Genomic DNA, 17,157 nt, shown 5'->3' with positions numbered 1-17,157 from the left:
ACCCATGCACTAGGCCTCTATCCTATATAATAAAAGGGTAATATGCAAATTTACCCTAACAGCAGAATGACTAGGAATGACTGGTCACTATGACACACACTGACTACCAGGGGGCAGATGCTCAATGCAGGAGCTGCCCCCTGGTGGTCAGTGAGCTCCCACAAGGGGAGCTCTGCTCAGCCACAAGCAAGGCTGATGCCTGCCAGCACAGCGGTGGTGGCGGGAGCCTCTCCTGCCTCCTCAGCAGCATTAAGGATGTCCGACTGCAGTTTAGGCCTACTCCCTGATGGCAAGTGGACATCCCCCAAGGGCTGCCGGGCTGCCAGAGTGATGTCTGATTGCCAGCTTAGGCCCAATCCCCCGGGGAGCCGGCCTAAGCCAGCAGGTGGTCATCCCCTGAGGAGTCCCAGACTGCCAGAGGGCATAGGCCGGGCTGAGGGACACCCCCCACCCCCAAGTGCACAAATTTTTCTGCACCGGCCTTCTAGTCTGTATATATAAAAACCTAAGCAGCCGGATGACCAGCCTGTAGCTATGACATACACTGACCACCAGGGGAAAGATACTCAACTCAGGAGCTGCCCCCTGGTGGTCATATTGCTCCCATAGCAAGAGTGCTGCTCAGATGACAGAAGGGCACCAAACGCCTGGCTCATGGCTGGCAAGTGCAGCTGTGGTGGTGTGAGCCTCTCCCACGGACACTCCCCCTGATTGCCGAGCAGTGCCGGCAGCAAGCACAGCAGCGCAGGGATAAGCGGGAGTGGTGCAATGCCCAGCCCAGGCTCAGGCTCCTCCACAGCCACCTGCTGCTTCCCACACTATTTCGTGCTGTGCAGGATTGACGTGGTCAGAGGGCTGGAGCTCCACGAGCTGGCAGGTAAGGCCAGACTGCAGTGGCATGGAAGTCCACTGATCCCCACAGGCCAGGCTGAGGGCCTCTAGTAAATATATATATTACAGCCATACAGTACAATGGAAAAGACAATGTCCAAGAAAAAGCATAGCATTCACTACATTTATAAGAGATTAACATCCTCACATCTGCCTCCGTAGAAGAAGATAAAATCAGATTTTGAAAATATATTTTTAATGATTTCAGAGAGGAAGGGAGAGGGACAGATAGAAACATCATTGAGGAGAATCACTGATCAACTGCCTTCCGCACACCCCATACTGGGATTGAGCCAACAACCCAGGCATGTGCCCTGACCTGGAATCGAACCATAACCTCCTGGTTCATAGGTTGATGCTCAACCTCTGAGTCACACCAGCCAGGCCTGCCAGAATTATTTTTAAAATTTAAAATTATTTTGGTAAGGTTATTAGAAGTCATATAAAACTACAGTAAATATCTGTTATGGAATCCTTAATTGAAAATGTTAGCTTGCTCTATTGGGAGGGGACTTTTGAGGACATCTGCCATGATCTTGGAAGCAATGCAGAAATTTTCTCAAAGGTACTCCTGTCAGAGTCTTCCAGCATTTGCTCAAACATTTACCTGGATGGAAAATTTATAACTTCATAAGGAAATATTCTATATTAGAAAATATACTGTTGTAAAAAGACTTGCTCATATTAAGGCAACAATGTTTTTGCCTTCACTTCACAGAAAGCACCTCCAAAGCTACACTACACTACACACACACACACACACACACACACACACACACACACACAACTTTATAACAGAGACCCTGAAAATTAGTATTCTCATGTGAAATGTTATTTTGATGTTTAAGTGTAATCAATTATTTCAATTGTTCACACATATATCATAAAAAACTTTCAACAAATATGCCCTTGCAAGATGGCTCAGTTGGTTGGAGTGACATCCCATACACCAAAGATTGTGCATTCTATTTGGGGTCACGGCAGGTAGGAGAGGCAATCTATAACTCTCTCTCTCTTTCTTTCTCTCTCTGTCTAAAAATCAATAGAAACATATCCTCAAGTGAATATTTAAAAAACCTGTTAACCAATATGAATTTTTTAAAATATGTTTTTATTGATTACAGAGAGGAAAGGAGAGGAAGAGAGATATGGAAACATCAATGATGAGAGAGAATCATTGACCGCTGCCTCCTGCACTTTCCCTACTGGGGATTGAACCCGCAATCCAGGTGTGTGCCCTTTCCCGGAATCAAACCAAGGACCCTTTAGTCGCAATCTGACACTCTATCCACAGAGCCAAACAAGCTAGAGCCAAAATGAAATTTAATAGAATTTTAAATGCTATTAAAGACATTAATCATGATGTCTTTATGTACCAAAATTACTTTTATCAGAAAAAAAATTGATTCCCAATTTTGACAAGACAAATACCATAGGCATGTGGGGAAAGATGTATAAAGATTTGGATCTCTGCTCTTTCCTTTGGACCATTTTGACCACATTTTCATTCCCTCACAATGTAGCAGACACAATGGGTCGTATATCAAACATTATAAACAGCTTTCCACCACCAGAGCTGCCCCATAGGAGAAATGTGGTCCCTTGACAATAAATTCATGCTCTCTTCAATTATATAGATCTGTAAGTTGGCTTTATACATTATGTATTTATTTTCCAAGCAGTAAATTGCTGTGTAAGGAGGAGAGAGAATTTTAAAAAGGAGAAAACAATGCATACAAACTCCAGTAGGCTTGCATCACTGCATCACTCACTGTACTGTGCTAAAGAAAAAACAAATGTTTCTTTTTTGTGTCTTGGTTTGTTTTGTTGGTTTGTTTTTTAATCCAGTAGCTGCAAGGAAAACTTGGCCCTTGTGACTATATTTTTGTCTTTGAATACCTGGCACTTTCTAAGCATAGTTATTAATCATGAAAATGTTCCAATGGATCACTTAAAAAGGAATATAGAAATTCAGAATTTAGCCCAACCACATCATTTTAATGTTGATTAAATGGGGAAGATATGAGTAAACCTCTTGTCTTTTAACTCAGAATTCTGATTGTTTGAACAATGTAGGCAAAACAATCAGAGGGTTCACTAAAAGTTTTGTTGAGTCATGCATTTTGTACCTTTTTCATAGCAAATGTGTGCTATCTTAAGAAAAAAATTCAGACACATCTCTCACATAAAATGTTCTCTCCACTTTGAGTTAGGAGGAAGAGGATAGTAAGTAGGCAACAAGACCTGTCTATTCCTCTGTCAAGCTTTGGTAATGAAAAATAAGTATAGAACATATTTTTTAAGACAACTTACATTTTTTTCTTACTTATATTGTGTTACAGAGAGAAGTTAATTCTTTGGAACTTAGTCATTTCCACTCATAACCCTAAAATATATGTAAATGTTTAATTAAATAAATCTTGGGGGCAGAGCATAAACAAAACTAATTGTTTAATGCAGATAAGAAAAATGAAAGTTTCTTCTAGGAAAATGATGCAGTATAAAACATGGAACAATTTATTTTGATAAAGTCGTAGGAAAGTAATGACAAGGACAGAAGCATGTAAAAATTTAAGTGCACAGGGTGCCAAGAACATAAGATATGCACGCAAAAGCTTGTGGGCTAAAGCCCTGCACAGAAAATGAGTAAATTTGCTGTTGACATACTAATCAAGAAGAATGAGGATTTTTTTTTAAATTCTCATCAAGTTGATGTCTTTCTTTTAAAACTACAAGAATATAGCCTATATATTTAACTCTGTTTTTGTTTTATACACCTCAAATAGTATAAAATATTTAGATATAGAAATCATACATCATAGGCCAGAAGCAGAAATACATTTGTCTTTATCCATTACAATGAAAACACTAGAAAATGATGCCATTTAATTTTATTATTTATAAAAGTAGTTTATTCTCTAAGAACTATATCTTCATAAATGGGAGACTTTTTAGCTCAATCACTAATTGTTACTTTGAAGTCATTCAGGAAAAGCAAGTACTACCTCTCTGCATCAGATATGTGTACTTTCAAATAATTCAGAAAGTAAGGTGACTAAGTGTCCTGGTTCACCAGACACCAGAGTTTCACTGGACATAAAGCTTACCATGTTAAAACTAGGAAAATCTCAGGCAAACTGGGATAGTTGGTCACCCCAGTAGATCCATAATTACCAAGGAATCTCTAAATGCCACCCATATATATCAGTGGTAGGAAAGAATTCATGGCACTATTTCATTAACTGAAAGCTCAGGAATTGATGATCCCTCTCTATCTTTTCTCCCAGATGAAACAGAGTGGAGATTATTAATTATTAAAAAATGGGAGCTACCTTAGTGAATGTGTTTGTCCTGTTTTTGGTTTTTTTTTCCGGTTTTTTCTTTTTTTAACTTTTGGAATCACAATTTCTCTGAATGTAGAGAGAAGTTCCATTTTTTAAAATATATTTTATTGATTTTTTACAGAGAGGAAGGGAGAGGAATAGAGAGTTAGAAACATTGATGAGAGAGAACCATCCATCAGCTGCCTCCTGCACACTCCCTACTGGGTATGTGCCCGCAACCAATGTACATGCCCTTGACCGGTATCAAACCTGGGACCCTTGAGTCTGCAGGCCGATGCTCTATCCACTGAGCCAAACCAGTTAGGGCCTATTTTGTTTTTAGTGTGGGTGGTGTTCTTGGTAGTAGTACATTTAAAAAATAATTATTATCCTATATAATAAAAAGGATAATATGCAAATTAACCATTACTCTGTCACAAAGATGACAGCACCCATAGCCATAAGATGGTGGCACCCAGTCCTCTCAGCCCCGCTGGAGTCCCCCAATTCCAGGGGGGAGGCCACTGAGAGTGGGGAGTGTGAGTGGCCTGGCAGAATGCTTGCTTTGTTGCTGCGGTGACGAAGCAAGCGTTCCACCACAGCCACAGAGGGCCTCGGGGCAGCAGGCACAGATTGTCCAGGGGGCTGGGGAACACTTGTGTCATTGCCCCAGCGACAAGGCAAAAGTTACGCACCTAGCCACCGAGGACCTCTGTCCAGGCCGGGCGCTGAACACTTGTGTCGTTGCAGGCCGGGCTGAGGGGAACCCCCGCCCCCCTGCACAAATTTTGTGCACCAGGCCTCTAGTCCTTTCATAATGAGGGGTTTTTTTGAAGGACAATAAGTACTCTTTTTCTCCATGCAGAGAATTGACTAAGGGAAATCCGGAGCCAACCTACCCATTATGATGCAGTTTGTTACTTTAGGGAACAAAAGCTTAATGGGATAAAGTATAAAAATAGTAGGAAAAAATAATAGGAACACTGAATTCAGTGAGAGAAGGAGCTACATAAACACTGCATTTTGCAGAACACTGAGGATATTTGCTGACTGAAAGAAGAAAGCCTTTTATCAGTAAGAGAGGAGAGAGGTGAAAAATACACAAGGAAAAAGTGAGAAGGAAAATAGTAACTCTCACAAAATTTGAGAGCTGAGGTAAGCAAGAGTGTAGGAAAAAGGGCTGCTTATAATAATCTCAAGGAAGGAAGCAAAGCTTAGTAAAAATAGAAATAACTTGGTACTTAGTCACCGTTAAAGATGTGTGATTCTAAAGTCCCTGAAATACATAGAGTAGAGAAGGGATTTTTAAAAATGTCAATGAACAAGAAAATATGTGTTTTTAAGAATTTGCATGTTTTGGAGAATACACAATGTTCTTTTCATAGGTGATCTTATTCAGTCATTTGGCTTTAAATATCATCTAAATGCTGATAATGACCAAATTGATATCTACAGAACAAACCTCTTCCCTGAACACCATGCCTGGCTCAAAACAAACATGCACCTTAACAACATTGCCCAGTGTCCATCCCCACAAACCTGGCCTTCTCCTTCACTTCTCCATCCCCTTCAAACCTTTATGTACTGAGGATGAGAGCAGAAAGGAGAAAGCCAAAAAATTTCAAACATAACATGCTCAAAGAGTAATACCAGATGTCCATCTTCCCCTTCACCAGTTCTCTACTGCTCTTCTCCACTGTTTTCTACCTCTTTTTATGGTACCATTATTCACACCTTTTCTAAAAATATATATATTTTATTGATTTTTTACAGAGAGGAAGGGAGAGGGATAGAGAGGTAGAAACATTGATCAGCTGCCTCCTGCACACCTCCTACTGGGGATGTGCCCACAACCAAGGTACATGCCCTTGACTGGAATAGAACCTGGGACCTTTCAGTCTGCAGGCCAATGCTCTATCCACTGAGCCAAACCCATTATTCACACTTTTGATGCCCAAACACCTAGGAATCTCTTTCTCCTTTTCCCCTTGAAATGTAGCATTCAATCCATCATCAAGCAATTTTACTTACAAAATAGATATGGAAAATAACCTCTTCCTACCATTCCACTTCTATCCCTCTGTCTCCTGGTTTACTCACATGGTATTCTTCAGCAGCTTCCGCCTCAGGCAGGACCTCAGCAGGAAAGGCATGGCATCCTCAAGCTAAATGAAGAGACCATTTGCAAAGGTTTGGGAAGGGTTTAAGAAAAGTAACAAGGGATGATGTAGCACCCAACGGATAGTAACAGTGAGCATTTGTGCCAGTTTCTGGTTGGTCTGGCAATAACATGCTGGAGCCAGGTGCTAACAAGCCTTGGTTAAAGGGGTGGGAAGTCACCTGTAAAGATGGCAATGCCAGTGGAGTCTGTTGCTTGAACCTCTGGATTGCATCCTGCCACCAGTTGTCCACCCAACAAGCCCCTGGATCTGGCCCTACGGGATGTCTACATAATTGGTGTGTTGGTACTCTCCTTGTGGACTGAGTAGAGACTGGTGTTCTCAAACCCAGCATGGTGGTCACCTTTGCTCCAGTCCACATTACAAATGATGTAACATCTCATGAAACACACCATTAAGATTTGAGTGAAGTTCTTCCTGGGAGCCATGTGGGCTTCAGTGTCAAGATTGTGTCTGTCGCCCTAACCAGTTTGGCTCAGTGGATGAGCATCAGCCTGCGGACTCAAGGGTCCCAGGTCCGATTCTGGTCAAGGGCATGTGCCTTGGTTGCGGGCACATCCCCAGTGGGGAGTGTGCAGGAGGCGGCTGATCGATGTTTCTCTCTCATCGATGTTTCTAGCTCTCTATCCCTCTCCCTTCCTCTCTATAAAAAAATCAATAAAATATATTAAAAAAAAAAAGAATGTGTCTGTCAAAGATGTTTGTCGTGGCAGTGTGGCTAGTGACAGTAAAAATGACGCACCAATGGAAGAAGCTGGCTTCACAGCCAAGGTGGTTATCCCGAAACCATACAGGTCAAACCAGTGCCAGATATGCACCTGTGCTGGATTGTCACCCAGCTCACAGTGCTCACAAATTTGCTAGGCTGAAGGAGATTAGTCATCATTCTAAGAAAAAGCTGGAAGGTGGCCAAAAGAAACCTTCTCAAATATCAAAACCTAACAGGTTTAAGAATATAGTATAAATTAAGCAGAAGTGATCATATTAAATTTTCTTTGAAATGCACCAACCATTTAGAGCTAAAATTACTTGTTAAAGACAAAGGAGGTTTTCAAAATACATGCTAAAGCTTCAAACTGATACCAAAATAAATGAAGAAAGTTAACAAAGAGCCACCCTTCTGAGCATTATGCCAATGGAATCAATATACTCGTCCTTCAAAGGGAAGACTAATCTAAGACCTACACGGATTTCTAGCCTTGACTATTATTAAGGAGCTCTCTATTAACTTCCAATTCAATGAAAGAGAAGCTTTCATTGTCTCTTTCTAGCACTGAATGGAACAAATCCTTACTTTTCTCATTGGATGACTTCAACTGAGTCAGAGAGAGGGAGAGAGGAAAAAAATGGCATTAGCCACATCACACGCTCTAGGGGATTTTAATATTTCTGTCATATTATATTCCTCTGGAATGAAAGCACCCAAAGAGCATGAAATGTTATTTCTTCAAAGAAGCTTTTCAAAAGGCAAAAGCCTTTCATTGACATGACTGAGAAATTGTAATTCCTCTTAAGTGACTATGTATCCTGACCTGAACATACATATAAATTAATATTTTCCCCAAATATGTATCTCATCTGTTATTTGTTTGGAATATACTTTTCTTTGCAAAAACCCCTTGATAAGCACTGTCAGGTTAAATGTATAAGTAATCAATAATACAGTTTTAAGTTTTCAATGTGCATTTCCATAACTGCAGAAAAAAAATACTGGTAGGAGAAAAGGGCTCTTCTTGGTTCACAGGAAAGCAAGGAGTCATTTGTTCTCATATAATGACTCAATTATTTCTATAAATAGAAGAGGTAAATTCATGCATAATTCAAAAGCATGAATAATAACACATTGTATTATATTTGGCTTTGTGCTACATAATTTGGGGGCAAACCTTTACCTTCCTGACATGTAAGCTGCTACCAGAATGATGAGTAGGACTTGGACAAGTTAAAGTGGGGACATGATACAAACTAGAAATGAAGTAGTTTAATAATTCTTGTATAAAGAACATCGGCAAAGCTTTCCACTATATTGATCACTAAATAAAATAAATTTCACTCCTGCTTCCATGAAAAATTAGGTTTATAAGCTAGCTGACTTCTTCTATGGGATAAATAACCCTGAATTATGACTCAGAAAATTTTGATTTTGATTCTGGCTCTTTATCATTAACTCATAATCTTTATGTTCCCCTATAAATAGGTTTCTAGACCTCTAGTATTTCATGTAAAAAATGTTGGAACTACATTAAGCCCTCCAGGATACTTTACAGATTTTAAAATCAGTAACTTGTAATTATTTCTAACACTGAAGCTAACTATCTCAGGGAAGGAAAATGGGCCCTTAGCACTAGTTCTTAAACTTGTTTCCACTAGACACACAATTAAACAAGATATTTTATTGGCTATTGGCCCCTACTCTTCTTTTCTTTTATTTTTTTAAAATATGTGTTTTATTGAGAGAGGACGGGAGAGGGAGAGTGGGATAGAAATGATCAATGATGAAAGGGAATCATTGATCGGCTGCCTCCTGCAAGCCCCACCCTCCAGATCGAACCCACAACTCAGGTATGTGCCTGATTAGGAATCAAAACATCCTGACATAGGATGATGCTCAACCACTAAGCTATGTCGGCTGGGCTCAATATTTTTTTGAAAAATACATTTTTATTTATTTCAGAGAGAAAGGGAGAGGGAGAGAGAGATAGAAACATCAATGATGAGAGAGAATCATTGACCTGCTGCCTTCTGCACTCCCCACCCTGGGGATGGAGCCTGCAATCCAGGAGTTTGCCCTGACCGGTAATCAAACTATAACCTCCTGGTTCATAGTTTATAGGATGATCAATCACTGAACCATGCCAGTCAGGCCCACCTCAACATTCTTGAAGCTTACATTTTAGCCTTTTTACGTGATCATTATTTTTAAATGTTCCATGTGGGTCTGAAATTCTTTTCTAGTTTTAGATACAGAATTTTTTATGTCTCTCAGATAAAATTTGTACAGATTTTTTTTGTCTGCTTTTTAGTGTTTGAAATTGTTATGTTGAAATTTCCTAGGGTTGTAGTAACTTTTCTAATTTCTCCTTGCAGTTTTGCTTTATATATTCTCAGGCCATTTTATTAATTGTCTATGTGATTAAAATTTCTATATTTTCTTGATGAATTGCACATTCTGTTCTTATATAGTGACCTTCCGATGCTTATGATGTTCTGTTAATAATAATAACTCTTTTAGTCCGTTTACCACATAACAGCCAGAGTGATCCTTTAGAACATAAGTGAGAGCATGTTATCTACTGAAATTGTAATGCTTGCCCTTTGATTCAGAATAAAATTCAAGACCTTTCAATATACCTTTTCTGTTTATTCTGACAACAGCTGCCTCATTTAGCTGCTTTCTTGCCACTTTCCCCTCTGCTCACTCCACTCCGGTTACGGTAGCTTCTATACTTTTCTCTGACCTGGCCAAACACATGCTTAGTTCAGGGCCTTTTGCCAATGCCTGGATGACTCCTTCCTCACACAACTGAATGCTTGGGTATTTTCTTCTCCCAAATCTCCTTACTGGAACATCATAAATAAATGCCACTCGCCAACAGACAGGAGTCTCTCTGGCCTTCATCTGTATGTTGTTGTTGTTGTGTTGTTTTGTGGGGTTTGTTTTGTGTGTGTGTGTGTGTTTAAAGAATTTTCATCATCACTTGTTTCCATATCAGTTCCATAAAAGGCTTGTTATTTTCACCTCTGAAGTCTAAGTATTCCCTCCTCCCCTCCTCTCTCTCTCTCTCTCTCTCTCTCTCTCTCTCTCTCTCTCTCTCTCTCTCTCCCTATTGAGTTACCTCATTATTTAACCACTTATTACAACTGATATATTTCAAGAGTTGCAGAATTAAAAGTGTGTACTTAAATGTTGAGATTTCCTGTGCGAGAAAAGAAAATGAATAGAAAGTATAACCGACATATTTTCAAGACATCAGAGAAGAAAATGGACTATAAAGTCAGGAAATTAAAGGAATCAAGAACCTTATATTGAGTAATTAAATATTTTAGAGAGCACAACTGTGGCAGCTATAGAAGTGTGTTACTCAGTCTCTTTTGAAGGGAGAACCAGTGTTGAGAAATACTGCTAGTTGACAGCCTCACCTGCCACACCTTTGAGATCTACCAGTGTTTGGTTGAGGCACACATTTCTTGGGCTGCTCCCATAAATTAACTGCCCACAGAGTGATACCAGAGCTGAGCCACTCCCCCAATTCAGCTAAACTCTAATGAGAAATCATTGCTCTGGGACTCCAAACAGGTCGCTCAAGATTTTCTCAGAGCTCATTGTGTTTTGGGATCTTTCTACCAAATTTGTCTTTCTTCCAGCGCTCCTTCACAGGTATCAGAACCACATCTTAGTTTGAAGATGCTCTCTGACTACTCCTGTACCATCTTCCCTAGGTTCTTTATAGCTATCCCCAACATTCCCATAAATCTATTTTACTTTTAATTCCACCCAAATTGACAATAAGCATCAGAATTTTAATTGGGATAGGTTTGAAATCTGTTGACTATTTATTTATTCAACAAATATTTAGAACCACTAGTACCCATATGGTTGTCTTAAGAACAACCATGAAATAATAATTTTAAGGCTTAATTAAAGCAATTTTATTTTTTGTTCTTCAAAATTCAGAAAAAATATCTCCTGTTCTTCCATTGTCTGAAACATGATTGTAAATTATCAGAGTGTTACCTTATCTCTTGTAAAATGAAATAACTTTCATTTTAAATTATTAGGCTTCATAGACTAGTCAGGGTTGCCAGATAATAATAGACCATAAAAAAATACAGAAAGCAAGTAGCTAACTACCCAATTAAAGAGCAAAGTAATAACAATGCCAAAGCAGAATATTATATTTCTGAAATGCTTAGATTATCCAAATAATTGAAATTTGATTAGAAACATAAACAACATAAATTATTATCAAGGCTTTGGAAATGATTCTTTAGTAAAATAAAGTCTATTTTCCTTTCCTGCAATGTATGTGTCCTGGAAAGTTTCATGCAAATTGAACTTGTCTAATCAAATCATCTATTAAAGCTCTTTATTGAGGGAAATTATGAATCTCTTACCAAAGAATTGTCCAGAGTTTTATAGTGCCTTCGCTTAAATCAAGGTAAATTCTCAAGATGGCATATTTCAATATACTAAAAATGACAAATAATTGGAGAGGAAATATCTAATAATTAAATTTAAAAGCTATATCTGGAGTCTAGACTCCTACAAATTGAAAAGGGAAATGTCCCTAGTTCAACTCAATTTCAGTATTTTTTTTAAATAACCAGTTCTTTTAAACCACAAATCACTGTTTTAAGATATCTTGGCCCCTTTTCAAGTTCCCTTTCTTTTCAAGTACTCAGGAACACATTTTTTATATGTTAATAGACCCTCTTTCCAAAGAATGTTTTTATTACAAACATATAAAATCAATATACTCTGCTACCTTAGGTAATATTGATATAATATTTTAAGTTTTAAAAATCCTAAATTAGATTTCATATAAAATAAATCTTTAAAAGAGTAAAAGATTGTGAAGTTAGCTAGTTGCTGTGGAAGAACCATGATCTGCTAAGTAATAACTGCAACTCCTAAATTTCAAAACCTACTATTAGATAAAAACCTCAAATACTTCCATCACCAGAATAAATTACCACACTAAACTTCCAAATCCCATTCAATATCTTGTTTTCTATGAAACTCATTCTTATTTTCATAACAGTCTGAACACATCACTACGATAATTAGATGTATTAAGGTCAATAAAATTTTGATGTACTGATTTCATGAAAAGTTTTACATCTAGATGAAAATAAAGATGGGGGAATACTTGTCCCTGATCCCAATTTTGGGGGAGAAAAATTGTCCCTGCTCAGATAGCAGTTTTTGAAATTCAGTTTGACAGAGGGTTTCCAGAATAACTTTTAAAAAATTTTGCAAGCAGATTGTTTCAAAGGGACAGCTCTTTCTCCTGAGATAATTTAAGTATCTGTAAGCATGATAGTGATAGGTCATGTGTTAGATTTCTACTGATGATTCAGTACTTAAGGGGTTACACTGGGTTTCCATTCATAGACAGAGCTAATGTAGGATGCAGAGCAGAACTACCTTTGAATTCTCAGTCACTGTTAACCTTTTTAGCATAAAACTTCATGTGCTATAGACTTTGAAGACATAGTGGTTGAATAAACATATTTTCAGTTTTGAACAAAATAAAAATGTGGAATTGTACAATATCCATTGCTCTTACCTAGGGATGAAGTTCAGAAAGTATTAAAAAGAAATAATAATTAATGCAAACTATTTAACTATACTCATCAGCATTCCAGCTGCCCACCAGTTATCTGAGAGCCAAGACTGAGTTTAACTTCATATATATTCCAGAGGTTGTTCCTCATAATCCAGTCTTGACTATTGCAATTATATATTAAGCATTGTTTTGATATGTCCACCTTCTGACTGACTGAAGGACAACCCTTCATTGCTTCTTTTCAGGATTGAATATAGAAGTTGTTTTTATCTTTAGTTTGATAAATAAATGCATGCTTTTTTTTTTCTTTTAAAAGGGGTGTTTTTTAAATGTAGTGTTTAAACAAGCCAGTCTACTGGAGAATAGCAATTCAGAAAAGATACATTTGACTACTCTAGCATTCCTTAGTGATTTAAGATAGAAAATGAATGCCTATAAGATTTATTTGCAAACAAAACTTATGAGGATCCAGGCGTGCTCCCAGAGGTAGCCAATAGCCAGCTCTGTAGAGGAACTTGAAGGAGCTCCCATTTGTCTCCAGCCAGACCCTCTTAGTCCTCATCCCTCCATCTCAGCTAATTTAGAAACTCAAAACTCTTTTTTTAAAGAATATTTTTATCGATTTCAGAGAGGATTGGAGAGAGAAAGACATCAATGATGAGAGAGAATCACTAACAGGCTGCCTCCTGCACACCCCCTACTAGGGATCTAGCCCACAACCTAGGATGTGCCCTGACAGGGAATCCAACCATGACCTCCTGGTTCACAGGTCAAAGCTCAACCACTGAGCCACACTGGTTGGGCAGAAACTCAAAATTCTTTACTTATAAAGTTCTCATTATTTTTCTCTGCTTTTTTTAATGCCTATTAAGTGATTCCTGTTTTTTTCAATTCATTTCCCATGCTTTCTATGTGCCCAAAGCTTAGCAATGTAAAACTATTTAAAAATAAATAAAATGTTCTCCTAACTTTTAGAATCTTTTTAATACTGGAAAGAGAAAGATATGTTCCTAGGTTACTTTACATAATTATCTCCCCTTTTATTGTAAGCATTGGCACATGTAGTCCTGAAACATATATTTTTGGAAGGGCTCAGCAGCCACTAACTGTGGCATGGTATAATGAGTGCTATAATGATAGAGAGTTGAAATGTTGGTGTCTCCAGGGGAGCACAGAGGAGAGAGAAGGTAATTCCTCCTTGGGAAATTTATGTGATACTACCTTGAATGCAGGTAATGTTCTTATTTCCTTATCTATGTGGCATTTTGTAACCTGTAAAATATAGGTATTAGAGTGTGAAGAACCCAGAGTTCAAAATCATTTAAAGGGTGATTTTAATTTCAGAGAAGTATGGACAGTTTAATTCTGAAAGATTTTGAGTAGGGTATTCTTGCTCTTGGTTATACTGGACATGAAGATTTAGTGTAATGGACTGTGAATTTAGAGTTCTGAATGTGCTAATTTTATAATGCAGGGGTCCTGTGGAAAACCTATGCCTGGGGAATTAAGTTAGACTGATTTATGTTAAAGAAAACTTGTAGAGTTGAGAGCTTCGGGCCAAAATAGCTGTGAAATATAATGCAATATTTTCTTTTTCAAAAGGGGAAAAATTTTACTGTCAAGGAGGTGATTCTGTGTTCCTCTATTTTTTCTGAAACATAGAGATATGCACAAGGATCTGTTGAAGGATTTTATAATTTCTTTGATTTGTTTTCCTTTTATTATTTCATATTTAAACATATGTTCTGGTTTGTATTGACCTATCCTTTTGTATTAAATTGCATTCTGCACCAATCAACTATTAATTACCTAAAAATCACCCCAACATTTAGAGACTTACAAAAATAATCAATTTTATGTTTTTGATGGTTCAGCAATTGGAACAAAGACTCACTTATGGTTCTTCTGCTCCACATACTGTTAAAAGAGGTTACTTTGTGTTATTAAACTGAAAGGAGGGCTGATCTTGAGGACCCAAGACAGCTTCATTCTCATGTCTAGAGTCTTTGCTGGCACAGCTGGGAGGCTGGGCTCACCTGAGACTGTATACACATGGCCTCACTGCATAGTCTCAGGATAGTCAAACTTCTATATGGCACCGGACTCCCAAAGAAACTATTCCATGAGAGGTAGGTAGAAGCTAAAGTCTTCTGATACCCTAGCCTTGAAAATCACAGATTGTCACTTCTGCCACATTCAGTTGGGAAATTAGATTTCACATTTCAATGGGAGAAGTAGCAAAGAGTTCGCAGCTACTTCTAGGCTACCACATCTGATGTTTGGTCAACAATTACTTATATTTTTGCTGTTTGAGAAATACACTCAGTGCTTTCTCAAAGCCCCCAAAAGTGTCATCTCATTGCATCACTGGACTCCAGTTCAAACTCCAGGATTTTGATATCTAAATTAGGTTCAGTTTAGTAAATATAGCTAAATTATATTCCAGCTATGTATTTCTGCATAAAAATTATCCCAAAACATAATAGTTTTAAATATAGACACTAATAAAAAAGAAACATGCAAATTGGTGTCACTCTGCTACACCCAGAGGCCATGCCCACCAGCCAATCAGGAGTGAGTATGCAAATTAACCCAACCAAGATGGCAGCAGCCAAGGAGCTGGAGCGAGCAGGAGGCTTCGGTTGCCCCAGCAATGGAGGTAGCCAAGCTTCCCGCCTTCCCTGGCCAGCCCTGGCTTCTATTCAAGGCTACAAATTTTCAATTATAGAAGATAAATAAAACTCAGATACCTGCTTCCCTCCACTAAAGGAGGCACTGAAAAAAAAAAAAAAAAAAAAAAAAGGAGGGGCTGGGAGCTTGAGTCTCCGGGGACCGTGGCCAGCCTGCGAACAGTCATCAGCCCCTCACCCATAGAAATTCTGAAATACAGCTGTGCACACGTTGACAATGCATCCATTAGGAACCTCTCTGATCCTTGGAGGTGATTCCTTGGCTCTGTTCTCTGTTTTTTGTTTGTTTGTTTATTTTTGTTATGCCCTTGAATTTACACTTTCTTTTCCATAAGAAATTGCCAGTGTTTAACACTATGTAGCCTTTTCAATCTGTTTCCTGTTTGTAGAAATTTGGAGCCACTTTTCCTGTCCCTATCCTTTCTAGGCTAAGCTATGGTACAATTCTCTTCAAAACTTTGTAGGTTTTTATAAGCTATATTAGAATTCACTCAAATAAAACACACAACCATAAATTGCCTTGAGACAAGCCTCTCTCCATCATTGGCCAGCTGGACTACTGTTGTGAAATAATGTCTTTAGGTTCATTAAAAATCCTTTTGTAGAGAAAAGAGGATTTACAAATCAAGACCTTAAATTTTTTGAGGACTTTAAATATGTCATCATCCCTACTCTTAATTTCTTCTTTATACAAAGACCACATTTTTTGGTCTTAGAGTTGGTGTTTTCTTGAGATCATGTCTGACATTGAGACAATGCCTCACTAGGATAGATTGATAATGAGAAACAGGTTTAATTTCAGCTCTACTATGTCCTGGTTCCTTTATGTTTCTTCTAAATTCTGCTGGAAGACTAAAACATTTTATCTTTAGGTTACCTCTCTTTTCATGTTTTCTCTTAAAGAAGATGGCACTTTTTGTATTCTTCTAGAAATATCTCCAGTGAGATTGATGACTTCAACCAGTGACTTTTCTATTTTTCACATTATTGCAGATAACAGGTCTGTTAAATTTTGCCACTACATAAAAAGAGTGTGTTTTGCTCTAGCTTTAAATGTTTTTACATTACAGTCCTTCAATCCCTCAAGTTATTTCAAGGCCCTTTCAACTTTCAAAAAAATTTCCTCTTTTTTTTATTTTTATTTTCTACCTGCCACCTGTGCTCCAAGCCAGTGTCATGTATTTTAGGTTTGGGTAAAGGAGATTCCCACTTCCTGCTGCGAAACTCCATTCTGGTTATCTATTACTATAAAACACATCACTCCAAAATTATCAGCTTAAACAAACAATGATTTTTATTATATGACATGATTTTGTGGCTCAAGAATTAGACCAGGGCTCAGGCCTAAAGTTACTAGGTATTCAGCTGGCAGAGGCTTGTATACATGGTCAAATTTGGCCACTTACTTGTCTGGAATCTTCACAGGGAAATCTGAAAGACTGGCCTCTTTGGGGACTATCAACTAGGATACCAACATCCTAGTGGCCTTTCTAACTAAGGAGACTTAGGATGGAGGACATTTCACATAGTGTCTTAGGGTTCCAAAAAGAGCGTTATATAAGATCTCAGTGGAAATTGAAATCTTCTAACGACCTAACTTTAGAAATTCCAGGATGTCACTACTATTTTATTCAATTGGACCCCAAGTCATTACAACCATGATTTTGGTGAGGAAAAATATAGAGTGAGCAAAAATATACTTTACCGCTTAACATGAGACATAGCAAATAATCTTCATTCAATTTTCATGTACCACACATTTTTACTACATAGTAATATTTTG

The 17,157-nt window shown here is 38.1% G+C and overlaps 1 pseudogene; it reads left to right on the top strand.

The window, feature by feature from the left end:
• The first annotated feature begins 768 nt into the window (after nt 1-768).
• On the top strand, nt 769-7,358 carry LOC118675533 (annotated as a pseudogene).
• Nucleotides 7,359-17,157: the final 9,799 nt, after the last annotated feature.

The sequence above is a fragment of the Myotis myotis genome, unplaced genomic scaffold (assembly GCF_014108235.1).
Source record: "Myotis myotis isolate mMyoMyo1 unplaced genomic scaffold, mMyoMyo1.p scaffold_m19_p_2, whole genome shotgun sequence".
NCBI classification, from domain to species: Eukaryota; Metazoa; Chordata; class Mammalia; order Chiroptera; family Vespertilionidae; genus Myotis; species Myotis myotis.
Note: the sequence above shows the minus strand (reverse complement) of the source record. Positions and strands in the feature narration are given on the sequence as shown.